Source organism: Pseudorca crassidens, chromosome 3, assembly GCF_039906515.1.
Source record: "Pseudorca crassidens isolate mPseCra1 chromosome 3, mPseCra1.hap1, whole genome shotgun sequence".
NCBI lineage: Eukaryota > Metazoa > Chordata > Mammalia > Artiodactyla > Delphinidae > Pseudorca > Pseudorca crassidens.
The window spans coordinates 141,970,676-141,984,619 of NC_090298.1; the positions used below are offsets into that span (position 1 = coordinate 141,970,676).

Sequence of the window (13,944 nt, forward strand, 5' to 3'; positions counted from 1 at the left end):
AGAGTTCAGAAACTAAAACAAGGAATATTTTAGCTTAAAACCTTATCTCAAGAGAATCATATACACTTCACATGAATAAAAATACCTGAAACCAAACATTTTTAAAAGCTCCAATACCCAAAATATAAAGAAAAATATTAATTCAGAAGACTCAATCAATCCATGATAATCACAAAACGGCTGGGCAATCTCTATCTCCCTTCCACACTAACCATCCATCCCATGGAAGACCAAGGGAGATCAGACCTTCCAGACTTACCTTCCAGACCTTCCAGACACCTGGCTGCTGCAAAATTCTATGGAGACTCCTCGTGGAACAGCAGTTTCCCATCTCTTGAGTCTCTCTCTATCGTGATCATGCAGGAAGCAAGTCTGGCTGTGCTATTTCTTATCACTGTCTGTCACCCATCTGCAACATGGTATTGTACAGATAAGGAAAAAGTAGTTCCCTTTCCCCCAGAAGGTTGAGGCTCAGGTACAGGGGTAATCCTCCTGTGCACACAGTCCTTATTTAGGCCGACTCAGTGACTTCAACAGGCTTAATCATGTGATCAGGTCTGTTGACAGCTGCGTAATGCTCCCACATCTGTAGATAGAGCCGCTCTAGGTCCATTGCGTATTGTTTGGTGTTGAACAGAGGGCTAGATGTTCTCTGCTTCCAGACTTTGCCACGAAGTTTCTTCAGGTATTCTAGATCAGTTCCCAGTTTCACAGCTATGTCTTCATATTCTTGTCTATTTTGAGCAATAAGCTCAAGACAGCCTAAACAAGTGAGCTGGGAAGCTGCAACTCGGGAAGCAAGAGTCTCTCCTGGCATAGTCACCATGGGTGTCCCTGACCAAAGGACATCCATCCCTGTGGTGTGTCCATTACAGAGTGGAGTGTCCAAGCAGACATCAGCCAGCTGGCCGCTCCAAACATGTTCCTCTTTAGGAGCAACAGGTGAAAAAATGATACGGTTCTGGGGAAGGCCCATGTTTTGTGCATACTGTTGAATATTAGGTTCTCCTACTGCTGGAAAACGCAACAGCCACAGTACACTATTGGGAACACACTTCAGAATATTTGCCCACATCTGCAAAGTAGATGGGTCAATTTTATATAACTGATTAAAGTTACAGTACACAATGGCATCTTCCGGTAACCCGTACTGAGAACGTGTGGTTACAATAATGGTACGGGGAACCTCCTCTCCAGTGGCAGCCTTAATGTTGATCTGGGTAGTTGCCAGTCCATTGCTAGGACTCAATCAATTAACTGTTATCTGAATTTGTCCTCTGTTAATCATTTCAATAACTGCTTCTGCAATAGTATTCATAGGAATGACAGGCATATTAAGAGCTGTATTACTGCTGTCTGCGTTGTCTCCTCCATCAGGACATTTCATCTTGACAATTTGCAAATCTGGGAGACTATCAAGAAATGCTTTGAGGTCGATGCCATTCAGCACAATCCGATTGTCATAAATGTGCCCATTGGACTTAAAATCGATGACTGCTTTCTTCTTCAGGTGAGGGAACATATTAGCATGATCACCAATAAAGAAAGTATGGGGCATATAAGCCAGTTTCTCAGAATACTGCTCAGCAACTTCAGCAGGTGAAGTTTCCTGATCAGTGATGATATAATCCATGAAAAGCATGCCACTGGTCCCAGGGTAGCCCAGCCACATTGCCTGAATAGGAGCTGGCCTGAGAGCAAAGAGTTCATTTCGAGCACCCCTGGTATAACCATTCATATTTACAAGGATGTGTATACCATCTTGATGGATGCGATCAGCTGCTCTCCCATTGTATGGAATCTGAGAAAGATCAATGAAATGATGGGCTTCTGCCATCACCTTCGCTCGGAAGTTTGTGCCATCATCTGGGCTCAGGGTATAACAGAATACCTCAAATTTATCAGGATTGTGCATGCCTGGAATAGACTGCATAAGATGAGAAGTAGGATGATTCCCAAAGTCAGAACTCACGTATCCTACACGCAGTCGACCATCACTGAGCTTCAAGTCTTTTGGATGTTCGTACGGTGGTTTGTGAAGGACACTGATCTCATCCAAGCAGAGGTTCCCATGGCTCTCAGCAATAGCCTTCCTGAAGCCATGAGAAAGAGGATAGAGCATACTATGATGAGGCTGCACAGAAGGCAACCTATTCTTCTCCAGCTGGTCAGCCACAATGCTGACCAACTTCTTCATTCGCTCATCATAGTCTGTCCAATCACAGACAATCTGCAGGCAATGAGCCAAATCACAATAAGCGTCAGGAAAATCAGGTTCAAGCTTCAGAGCAGTGCGATAAGAAGCAATTGCTTCTGGAATATTCCCTGGATACTTGTGAATGGAAGCCAGATTGCTGTGGGCATCCGCAAGTGCAGGGTTAATCTGAATGGCACGAGTATAACACTGCAAGGCTCCCTGAACATCCTGCATCTCCTTTAGAGTGTTTCCCATGTTACAGTAGGCATCAGCAAAGGTAGGACTGATTCGAACAGCCTCCTTATAATGCATCAGAGCTTCCTGCAGTTTTCCCTGCTGCTGCAATACACTTGCTAAATTTGAATGGGCAACAGCAAAGTCTGCGAAGACTTCTAATGCTTTACAATACAAGCGAACTGCCTCTTCAATGTTTCCCTGGTCTCCTTTGATATTGGCTAGGTTACTCAGAGAGTCTGCATGGGTGGGACACAGCCGCAGAGCTGTATTATAACAATCTTCTGCTTCGGCAACACTGCCCTTCTCTTCCAGAGCGTTGGCTAGGTTGCAGTAAGCATCAGGGAAATGTGGTTGCAACTCAATAGCTCGCCTGTAGGTGTCTATTGCCAGATCTACCAGGCCTTGCTCATAGTATACACAAGCCAGGTTGGCATGTACCACTGCATGATTTGGGCTCAAGCTTAGGGCACAAAGGTAAGCTGCCACAGCTCTGTCAAAAATCCGTGCCTCTTTCAAGACATTTCCTAAATTGATATAAGCATCCAGAAAACTGGGGTCAAGGGTGACAGCCTTTTCAAAGTGATGAATTGCAAGCCAAATCTCCCCTTGTGCATTGAAAACACAGCCAAGATTACTCCAAGCTACTGCAAAGTTCGGTTGCGTCTCCATTGCTTTCAAATAACATGCCTTGGCTCCTTCCAAGCGACCCAGGGCCTTGAGCAGGTTCCCCAGGTCATTGCGAACACAGTACAAATCAGGATTGCACTGAAGAGCAGAGACGTAAGCTTGTACTGCCCCTTCCACGTCGCCTGCTGCTACCAAAGCGGCTGCCAGGTTAATATAACCATCGATGAAATCTGGTTTGAGATGCAATGCATGCCGGTAATGCTCAATTGCTTCCTGCAACTGCCCTCTGTCCTTGTACACATTCCCCAAATTCGAATAGGCTTCTGCCAGAAGAGGGTTCTGTTTAATTGCCAGAGTACTAAAGTGGGCAGATCTGTCCAGCCTTCGACACTGGAAGTGTAGAGATGAAAGTAATAAAAGTACTCCAGTATTGTCTGGCTCTTGTCTCCACAGCTGCATGCAGTGTCTCTCAGCTGCCTCAAAATCACCTGATTGATATTCTCGATGTGTCAACTCAGCTAACCCTTGGAAGGAAAGCATACGTTTCGTTGGTTCTGTGCTGTCGGCCACGTTGCCCACGGAAGACGCCATCTGGAGCTTCTGCAGAGAGTGATAAAAGGGGGTAATTGAGTCCCGCTGCCGCCACTACTGGCAAGAATGTTTCTAGAGGTAGCAAATACGAGGGCAGCAGCCGTACCACTGCTTTGACAGGCTTAAGCGGTGGCAACAGTTACATGCACCAAACCTTAGGAACTCTAGTTGGCCATCTACCTCTCACGCTCTTGAAATCTTAATTCTTAACCCTGCCCTCTTCCACCATTTTTCTCCTAATCAGGGAATAAAAATTACCTATACACTTGCCTTAGAAGAAATCAAAAGTCAGTAGTCCAAACACTTTTCAAAATTTTGTTTTCTGCCCAGTTGGAAAGGAAATACATGATTGACTTTACTTCATCATTCATATAGTCAATGTGGAAAACATTAGGGCCGTGAATTTCAATACAGTAAGATCAGAAAATTTTAAATTGGCCTTCCCAAACCACTAATAAGTAACCGATGTTGTATATAATGCTAAAATCTTAGAGACTGAGTTTGATATTTTAAAAGTTCTGAAAGGATTAGCTAATTTCTCATATTTCTCATGCCTCAAACCTGAGTATTACTTTTTTAAAAATAAATTTATTTATTTTTATTTATTTATTTTTATTTTGGCTGCGTTGGTCTTCAATGCTGCGTGCAGACTTTCTCTAGTTGCGGCGAGCAGGGGCTACTTTTTGTTGCGGTGCCCAGGCTTCTCATCACAGCAGCTTCTATTGTTCTTCCACAACTCTATGGGTTCCTCTTTAGGTCCTATGAAGAACCCTAGAAATTAATTCACGTAATTATAGGTTTTTGCAAAATTGTCAAAAGTGAGATATTTTCACTTCCATCAGGTAAGACCAGCGTCTCTTTCTTTGCCAATTTTCCTTCTATCATATTCTGCTATGTTGGATCATATTGGAATGGCCACAGGCTTTTTTGAAATCTGGCTAAGGAGATTTTCTTTTGTTCTGTGGTTCACGGACCTCTCACTGTTGTGGCCTCCCCCGTTGTGGAGCACAGGCTCTGGACGCACAGGCTCAGCGGCCATGGCTTACGGGCCTAGCCGCTTCACGGCATGTGGGATCTTCCCGGACCGGGGCACGAACCCGTGTCCCCTGCGTCGGCTGGTGGACTCTCAACCACTGCGCCACCAGGGAAGCCCTAAGGAGATGTTTTAAGTGAGGCTATTGTGTGATTTTCAGACACCACCATATGTAATTGACTATATACTATCCCATTACAGGAATAACTTCCAGTACTCATACTGACTACTCTACTGACTTAACTAGCACAAGACAAAGAAGCATAAGGACAAAAACCACCTTACAGTATAGCCATGTCTTGCACTTCACAGCTCTCAAAGCATGTGCATTTGAAGAAGAAAAAAACAACTGAAAAGTACAAAACCAGAAGCTATTCTGTGGAAAATTATTTCAATCATCAGGCATGTGAAAGATAAGTCAAAGATTCAGTTTTCATCAATGCTTAGTCAAAACGGAAATTTTCTTCTGTCAAGAATATACTCCAGAGGCTTCCCTGATGGCACAGTGGTTAAGAAGCCACCTGCCAATGCAGGGGACAAGGGTTTGAGCCCTGGTCCGGGAAGATCCCACATGCCATGGAGGAACTAAGCCGTGGTGCCACAACTACACTGCCTGCGCTCTAGAGCCCGTGAGCCACAACTACTGAGCCTGCGAGCCACAACTACTGAAGCCTCCGTGTCTAGCACCCGTGCTCTGCAACAAGAGAAGCCACCGCAATGAGAAGCCTGTGCACCGCAACAAAAAGTAGCCCCCACTCTGTGCAAGTAGAGAAAGCCTGCGCACAGCAACGAAGACCCAACACAGCCAAAAATAAATAAATAAATAAATAAATAAAAGAATATACTCCATCAACAATGTGTGTAATGGAATGGTGTGAATGAGTATTTTATCAGAATTCCTGTAATGCACAAACCTATAGCAGTACTGAAATCAGTAATGCATTTATAATAGTAAATATTTATGAGGAAGTAACCCATAGAGGTTTTCTCAAAGTTAACAATGAAAATTAATGTGACATTATCAATAATAAATTGTGAAGCTGAAATAAACTTTTCTAAACTATTAATAACTAGAAGCAAATTCTAATCAACCATGTTACAAGAAATCTATGTCTATACACTACAAAGTTTATTTCTTAAAATTTGATTTCGAAAATACATAAACTGTCGTATGAGGAGGCAGTTAAAGAATATATAGCTAAAAGAGTGGGGGAAAAGTTTTATAGAGACACATCTGGCAGTAGTTCATTTTTAAATGTCATTTTTCTAGATTTTGTGACACCTATAGTATTGATATTTGAAAGCATTTAAAAAACTGTAATTTGAAGATTTGCTACTTCCAGGTAGAATAAAATATTTGGAAGCAAAACAACCTTTCCACTGAGAAAAACAATAAAAGCCAAATAAAATAGCCAGCATTCAATCAAAAAGTTCTAGACAAACCAAGAGATAGAATCATATGACTAAACTTCTAAGAAAAGAACAGATAATACAAAAATATTTATATAAGATATTGTGTATCTTTATCAGGAAAAGTCTTTATCAAGAAAAGACTTTAAAATCATCAGAATTAATATTATATTTTATTTGTATATTTATATATAGATATTTATATATTTATATAAAGAACTTAAAGATAAAGCCCTAGTTAAGGCAGTGACAAGAGCAGTAGCAGTGGGAGTGAAAAGAAATGGTTATATTCAAGCATATTTTGTCAGGAAAAGTCCAAGATCAAATGTCTGACTGCACACATGGGATGGATAGACGGAGTGGGAAAAATCAAAGTTAACTATAGAGGTTCTAGTGAAGATGGGGTTGCCATCAACCAACCCAGGGGTTGCGATCATCCCCAAGGCCTAGGAGACTCAAAGGGAAGGTCATGGTCAGAGGCAAAGTTAATTGGTGGGAAAATAAGACTCCCAGTCTCTCCATCTCCTTATACCAGTTTTTTTTTTAACATCTTTATTGTGGTATAATTGCTTTACAATGGTGTGTTAGTTTTTGCTTTATAACAAAGTAAATCAGTTATACATATGTCCCCATATCTCTTCCCTCGTGCATCTCCCTCCCTCCCACCCTCCCTATCCCACCCCTCTAGGTGGTCAGAAAGCACCGAGCGGATCTCCCTGTGCTATGTGGCTGCTTCCCACTAGCTATCTATTCCTTATACCAGTTTTGTTTTTCTGCTCATATACGTAGCAGCATTTCATTCAAGGGGAAAGTCATTGATCTGACTGGTCAAATTAAACAACATAGTTCAAGGCACATTTACAGTGGTTAGTTCCTCCACAATTTAGAAAGTCACATTCACAATTTCCCTCTTCCTACGCCGCAGAACACATTGGCCATTCCTCCAAAGTTTCCACTCCACAGAGTGGACCAGAGATGACGTTAGCCCAGAACTGAGAGCTTGGCATGAGATGGTGTCAGCCCCACGTAGAGCTCTGGCATAAGTTATAACCCATCCCAGCTCTACAGAGAGCTCTGCATGGAATCCTGGGAGTAAACTCAGCCATAATAATGGGATTCTGTTTTTCATTTGCTTTTCTTCCTTGCTTAACTTTCCCTGGCCACTCTGACAAACAAACTTTCAGGCATTCCTGGGCCACTCACTAACTTTATTCCATTTAATGTCATCCAGATTCCCAAGAAAATTACTAACTATAAGGAGGGAAATTTGGAACATGGTGAGTGTTAGATGCCTGAAATATACAGGTCATTGAATCCAGTTAAGTAGCAAATTATCTGGATCTCAAATATGCCAGTAGAATAGCAGACTAAGCTCAATTTAATGTACTCTTACTGGAGACACACGTAAATTCGGGGTCAATTTTGAAAAAGTTAAAAGCACATAGCAGAGATTAAAAGAAAGGAAGGAACACCTGCATGTTTCAGAAAGTAACAGAGAAATTAAATCCAGAGACAGAAAAGCAGACTGATGTCTGTGGGTTCCGTTCCTTAGTATAGGCCTTATGTAAATAGGGGCTGGAGCTAGGAATCTAACATTACCTTGAGGCCAGGAATTTAGACTCAGGATGGAACAATATTGAGAAGTTGGTACAGATATCCTACAGAAATTTCATGAGGAACTGCTTAGTCCATTAAGAGGGCCAAGGGAGGTGGTGAGGAAGACTGATATCTCTTGAAAACCTTCAGGTACAGAAAACATCAACACCTCTGAAAAGTAGGCCTGTCCTTCCCAGCGTTGTGATGGCCAGGTTGTCACTAACCTGTAAGGCCCTGTATGAATCAGAAACTGCAAGGAGAGTAATTCAAAGAAAAACAGATGCAGGATGGGTGTGGCAGTAAATCCTAGGACGCTATCAGAAACAAAATTAAAACCACTCTAAAGGGAAATTTTAACAAACCAGAGCAGATAGTATCCTAACCAGAATAGAATAATAATTCTGAGGAAGTTACTTTAGTTATTTAAGTAATATTCAATGCATTTCCATGGCCAGGCCCTTTAGAAGAATTCTAAAACATATACAAACAATTCGTTTACATCTTATATATCCCACCATCCAGAGCCAAATTCACTTAAGTACTGTACTGGTGGAAATTGAGCAGCACTATGGAGACAATAAAAACGTGTTTACCATCAAAAAACGTCAAGGTAAGAAAGATAATGTCTAATTTTTAATTATCCTGTGGTTTATTGAAATCTTTTGGAAACCCAAAATAGAGAAAACCTAGGAGGCAATGAAGACTTAAATCTTTAGAGATTTATCAACTCATCTATAAAAGCTTTATTAATCTCTTCTTTAATAACATGCCTGAGAGGTATAAATGTGTCCAGTGATAGGGTTGAAGAAGCCTGAGAGAATTTCAATTGTTTACTATTCTTGGTCAGCTATTAAGACCTTTCAGGAGCATCTTGATTTTCATGGCATCATCCAACAAAAAGCAGGATATTTTACAGAAAGTCCTGGTCCACTTTTTGGCTTGCTTTTGTAAAACAGACTTTGGAGATTTAGATCAAATGTCATATCAATTGTCCTAGACTGCTTACTATGTGCTTTCATTATAGATTTTAATGTCAATAGAGAAAGGAGAAGGAAAAGTCAGAGGGAAATGAAACAGGTGTACAGACATTTCTCAGAATTCTGGGGGAAGTTGCATCTATAAGGGGAAAGTTTTTCACCATGGAACTCACAGTGGTTGAACTTCTCATGAAGAATTTTTTTTTCACTACTGAAGAAAACTATGTTTGATTTTACCATAACTGAAAAGTTCTCCTGTTTCTACTTCTGAGGTTTGCCCTCAAGACTACTGTTTACCTAATGGAACTGACTCCTATGCATGGAGGAAAAAGTGCACCATTTGAAGGAAAAGCTAAAGGAGTGATATTCAGGTAGCTCCTCATTCCACCAATGAAAATGTACACACAGATTTTCCACTTTACACCTCATTTTCCACCTTATTTTCATGATTTTGAAATGAATATGTAGGGTCTGATGAGTTTGTCAATAGTCTATAATTATTAGTGTTATTAAAATAGAATACAAATGATAAGCCATATGTAAAAATGCTGTGCGAATAAACTGCTATACCCCAAATAATACAAATGAGTGAATGGCAATAAATACTAAGAGGGATTAACAACATAAAGGATATTAAAAACACACATAAAGGATATTAAAAACATGATGACCGTATTTTATATTTATGTGTCTTTTTCTCTCTCACTCTTTTTTTTTTTTTTGCGGTACGCGGGCCTCTCACTGTTGTGGCCTCTCCCGTTGCGGAGCACAGGCTCCGGACGCGCAGGCTCAGCGGCCATGGCTCACGGGCCCAGCCACTCCGTGGCATGTGGGATCTTCCTGGACCAGGGCACGAACCCCCGTCCCCTGCATCGGCAGGCAGACACTCAACCAGGGCGCCACCAGGGAAGCCCTTCTCTCTCACTCTTACTCAACTCCTAAATAACTAAGAGAATATGCTCACAAATGGTAAGCATGTTTTGGATGTTCGATGTGTGTTTGTGGGAAAGAACAAAAAAAATACTGCCTCAATTAGGTCAAATATCATACAAGAGATGAATGAGATTAGAGATGGGATTGGGATTTGTGTTAGTTTCTCAATAGCTAGCCAATCACAGATATGACAGTGTAGTGCAATATGCAAATATACTTTTAAACAACTTCTCTTAAGTTATCTACTGTCTGTAAAGACAATCACATTCAACTGCTCTGCACTTAACCCCAGAGCTTCTGAGTTAGAATCTGTTAGAAATAGGTACACGTTTCATTGCTTTGGCAACATTTACGTGGCTCTGCATCAGGCAATACAACTGCTAAGATCACACCCTGGGAATTCAAAGTGATGTTATAAGTCCTAGCTGGCCCTGCTACCAAGCAGGAACAGGAAACAGGAGATTGACCCAGCACTGCTGGCCTTGCTTCTTTACATCATTTATTTGTAATTCAAAATCCAAGAGAGGGGCTTCCCTGGTGGCGCAGTGGTTGAGAGTCCGCCTGCCGATGCAGGGGACATGGGTTCGTGCCCCAGTCCAGGAAGATCCCACATGCCGCGGAGCGGCTAGGCCCATGAGCCATGGCCGCTGAGCCTGCGTGTCCAGAGCCTGTGCTCCGTAATGGGAGACGCCGCAACAGTGAGGCCCGTGTACCGCAAAAAAAAAACAACAACAAAAAAAACCAAAAAACCAAGAGGGGGTGCAGTTGGCCAACCCGAGGTCACCCGACTGTTTTCCATCTGTAAGGGAGACTGAGCATGTGAGTAAACAGTGTATCTGACATGTTCAGCTTGTATAACGAGAGGAAGGCTCTGTTTCTCACCAAGACCCACAAAGTGGAAAATTCCCCAAAGAGAAAGGAATTTCAGATCAGATGCTTGGAAAGTTAAAAACAACAACAACAAACAAATGCAGATGTGGAATTAAAGACATGGAGTCATTAAGAACCTATATGTGGAGTGATTCAGACCTGAGTTCACATCTGGAGCAAGCTACTCAATCTTGCTGAGCTTCAATTTTCTCTAAAGGAAACAACATGGAAGATGATGTCCACATGTAACTTGTGGTACAAATGAAGGAGGGTAGTACAGTATATGATGCCTGGCACATCCTATGCATTTTCTAAAACTACTACTAGTACTATTATTATTGTTACTTATTATACAATTTATTGTAGAAATTAACAGGGAGAGTATTAATAAATGTTAATACAGTGCTAAGTGTCACATTTATGATCTCAACTAATTATTTGTTGATTCAACAAACATTCCACATATCAGAAAATAACCTGTTAGTATATATATATATATTTTTTTTTTACAGAAGAAAAGAAATCGTAAGGCTTAGAAAGTGTAAACAATGTACCAAAAGTCACTCATTTAAGAGGTAATGGAATATTATTCAGCCTTAAAAAAATGGAGATCCTTTCATTTGTAACAATATAGATGAAACAGGAGTGCATTATGCTGATGAAATAAGCCAGACAGGATAAATACGAATGATATCATTTATATATGGAATCTAAAAAGAAAAAAAGCCACACTCATAGAAACAGAGAGTAGAAAACTGGTTGCCAGGGGCTGGGGTGTGGGTGGGGAAAAGAGGGGAAGACTGGTAAAAGGGTACAAACTTTCAGCTGCAGGATGAATAAGGTCTGAGGATCTACCGTATAACATAGTTACTACAGTCAATAACACTGTATTGTATAACTAACATTTTCTGAGAGAATAGAACTTAAGTGTTCTCACCAAAAAAAGAAAAAAAGGAAGAAGGTGTCATAAGCTGTTAGATGTATTAATTAACGTGATGGGAAGGATCCTTTAACAACGCATATGTATATCAAATCATCATGATATACTCTTTGACTATCTTACAATTTTGTCAATTATACCTCAATAAAACAGAAAAAAAAGAGGTAATAAAGAAGAGATTCCAATCCAGGATTATCCAGCTCAAAAAACTACACTCTTAACCATTACAATATAGTATCCATCCATATGTTGTAACTGTAAAATGCTTAACACAAAGGAAACGTTAAATAAATGGTATTTATTCTAACTCTCATGCTTACTAGATATTAGTTATGTGGTATGCTTTACTTCTAACTACAAGGGTATAAGGTGCAAATTCTTGCTACAGAACACAAAAGCCCCTGTGGTACCCTGTACGATAAACACAGTACCTGTAAATCTCTCATCTCTCAACCCAGAGTCTCCTCAAGTTGGAGGTCTTTACCCCCTTTATAATGTGGGAATAATGCCTTTCCCACATTTGCACTGGGCATGAAAATCCATACTTCCAGGTGTATACTGAACCTCCACTTAACTCCTCGTCACCTTGGAATCACCAGACCAAAGATCATTTATTCCATTAATATAAATGATCTAGGGATAGAAGTACAGAATATACAGAGAGTGTTGGAGGAATCTAAACAACAAGTCCTCCACTCTCAAAACAAATTTTAGAGTTCCAAAAGTAAAGAGCAATGTTTGGAAATAAAACTAAAAATGAAACATCTACAATTAGCCAAGTATTTGTTATGGGCCAGGCTACTTACTAGGCACTTGATAAACATTACAGCTCATCTCCCTGCAGTCCTTCATAGCATATAATATTGTTTCTATTTCATAGAGAAGAAAATTGTATCTAAGCAGGTTAGTGATTAGCCCAAGACCACAGGGCTAGGCTGTAAGAAAAGAAGGCCAAGTTTCAGTGGTCAAAATGGTGATGGATGTTATAACTAGAAGATTATGGATAATCAAATAAAAATATTCAAAACGGTCCTAATGTATTATTAGGATTTCTTTAGAACAACTTGGGTGCCTTAGTGAATACAGTAGTGGTAGGCACTACAGTCTCTTTAATTTGCTAATCATACAAATCTACTTTAATATTCTTGGTGACAAGGAGCTAACTACTGATAAGACAGCTTCTTCAGTTTGGGGGCTACTCCAGGGTGAAATGCCGGAACGTCTTACTGCCTGCAATGTTACCTAGTTCTACCAGGGGGAATAAAGCAGAACAAGTAGCCACTGTTCTTGACAAATGGATACAGTTTCAGTTTTTCAAACTATGAGTGTCAGATTCATTCACTGTATCAGATAGATCTGTCAAATGGCTTTGCCCATTTACTAATGGATGGCACACTGCAGACACACGTTGGGTCAAAGGACTCAATGTCACCTCATTGATACTGTCATCAATATAATTTGTATTGGCATTTTGTCTCACCCTGACTTTAAGGACTATGTGGGGAGATCCAAGTCTCCAGACCATGGACTGATCACCTCTGCTTGACACAGTATTCTCTGCTCATTTCCAGAGGGGACCAAGGATGAGCTCTTGTACTTCTGAGTCTATTCACCCTACCTGGCAACACATACTAGCTGGGCTGATTGGATCAAGCAGGAGCCCCAGAGTTTAAATTTCCGGCTGCATTGGAGGAAACAGAGGCTATGCCCCAATCCCATAACCCCTCACTTCTTACTGCTAGCCTATCCTAGGCTGTTCTTGCTGATAGGAGTACTTCATGCTAAAAACTAATTTTGCTTACCTGATGGCAGTCACACAACCTCAAATGCCATTTTTATAAATAAGGCAACCACCAGTGGAGTGTGATTTAGGGTTTTTTCTTCTGTAGACCCTGCCTACCCTATAAAATCTCCCATTACTGCATCATGGAGACTATAATCCCTTTCCGAGGGAACAGATTCTTTCCAACCATAAGATGAAAGAAGAACCTACATTTCCATACTGCCCAAAAGGAAATACACTGATTACAAAATGCAGGAGAATGACTGATTTTCCACATTTGTTGTGTTCATTAAAGGGTTTTTGAATAGACTTGACAGTATTAAAGAAGTTCAACACACACAAAATAAAAATTAATAAATGAAGAGAAAAAAATTGCATTTACAACAAACAACAAAATAAACACATTGATATATAAAAGGTTGTTATACATCGATGAAAAATGGATGCCATAAAGTCACAAACTAAAAAGTATTAACAGCCAATAAAGATATGAAAATATGTTCAACCTTGCTATTATTAATAAAGAAATACAAATAAAATAATTCAGGTGTCATATTTTACTGACTAGAATGACAAAGTTTTAAAAAACTTGATAATACTGGTATTGATATTGATAATACTGGTACTGATGAGTGTGTGTAAGAAACCACATTGGATGTTAAATTCTTGGTAGAAATAAAAAGCACGGTAACCTTTCTGGAAGACAATATGTCAGTATGTACCAGAACTGACAACCAGCCATTCAAGTTC

At 40.4% G+C, this 13,944-nt stretch overlaps 2 pseudogenes; one reads left to right on the top strand and one right to left on the bottom strand.

Moving 5' to 3' along the window:
* The window catches only part of LOC137222071 (UDP-N-acetylglucosamine--peptide N-acetylglucosaminyltransferase 110 kDa subunit pseudogene), a 200,584-nt pseudogene that overhangs the window by 184,798 nt on the left and 1,842 nt on the right, over positions 1-13,944 (top strand).
* Positions 1-13,944, bottom strand: part of LOC137222068 (UDP-N-acetylglucosamine--peptide N-acetylglucosaminyltransferase 110 kDa subunit-like) — a 41,815-nt pseudogene that overhangs the window by 11,038 nt on the left and 16,833 nt on the right.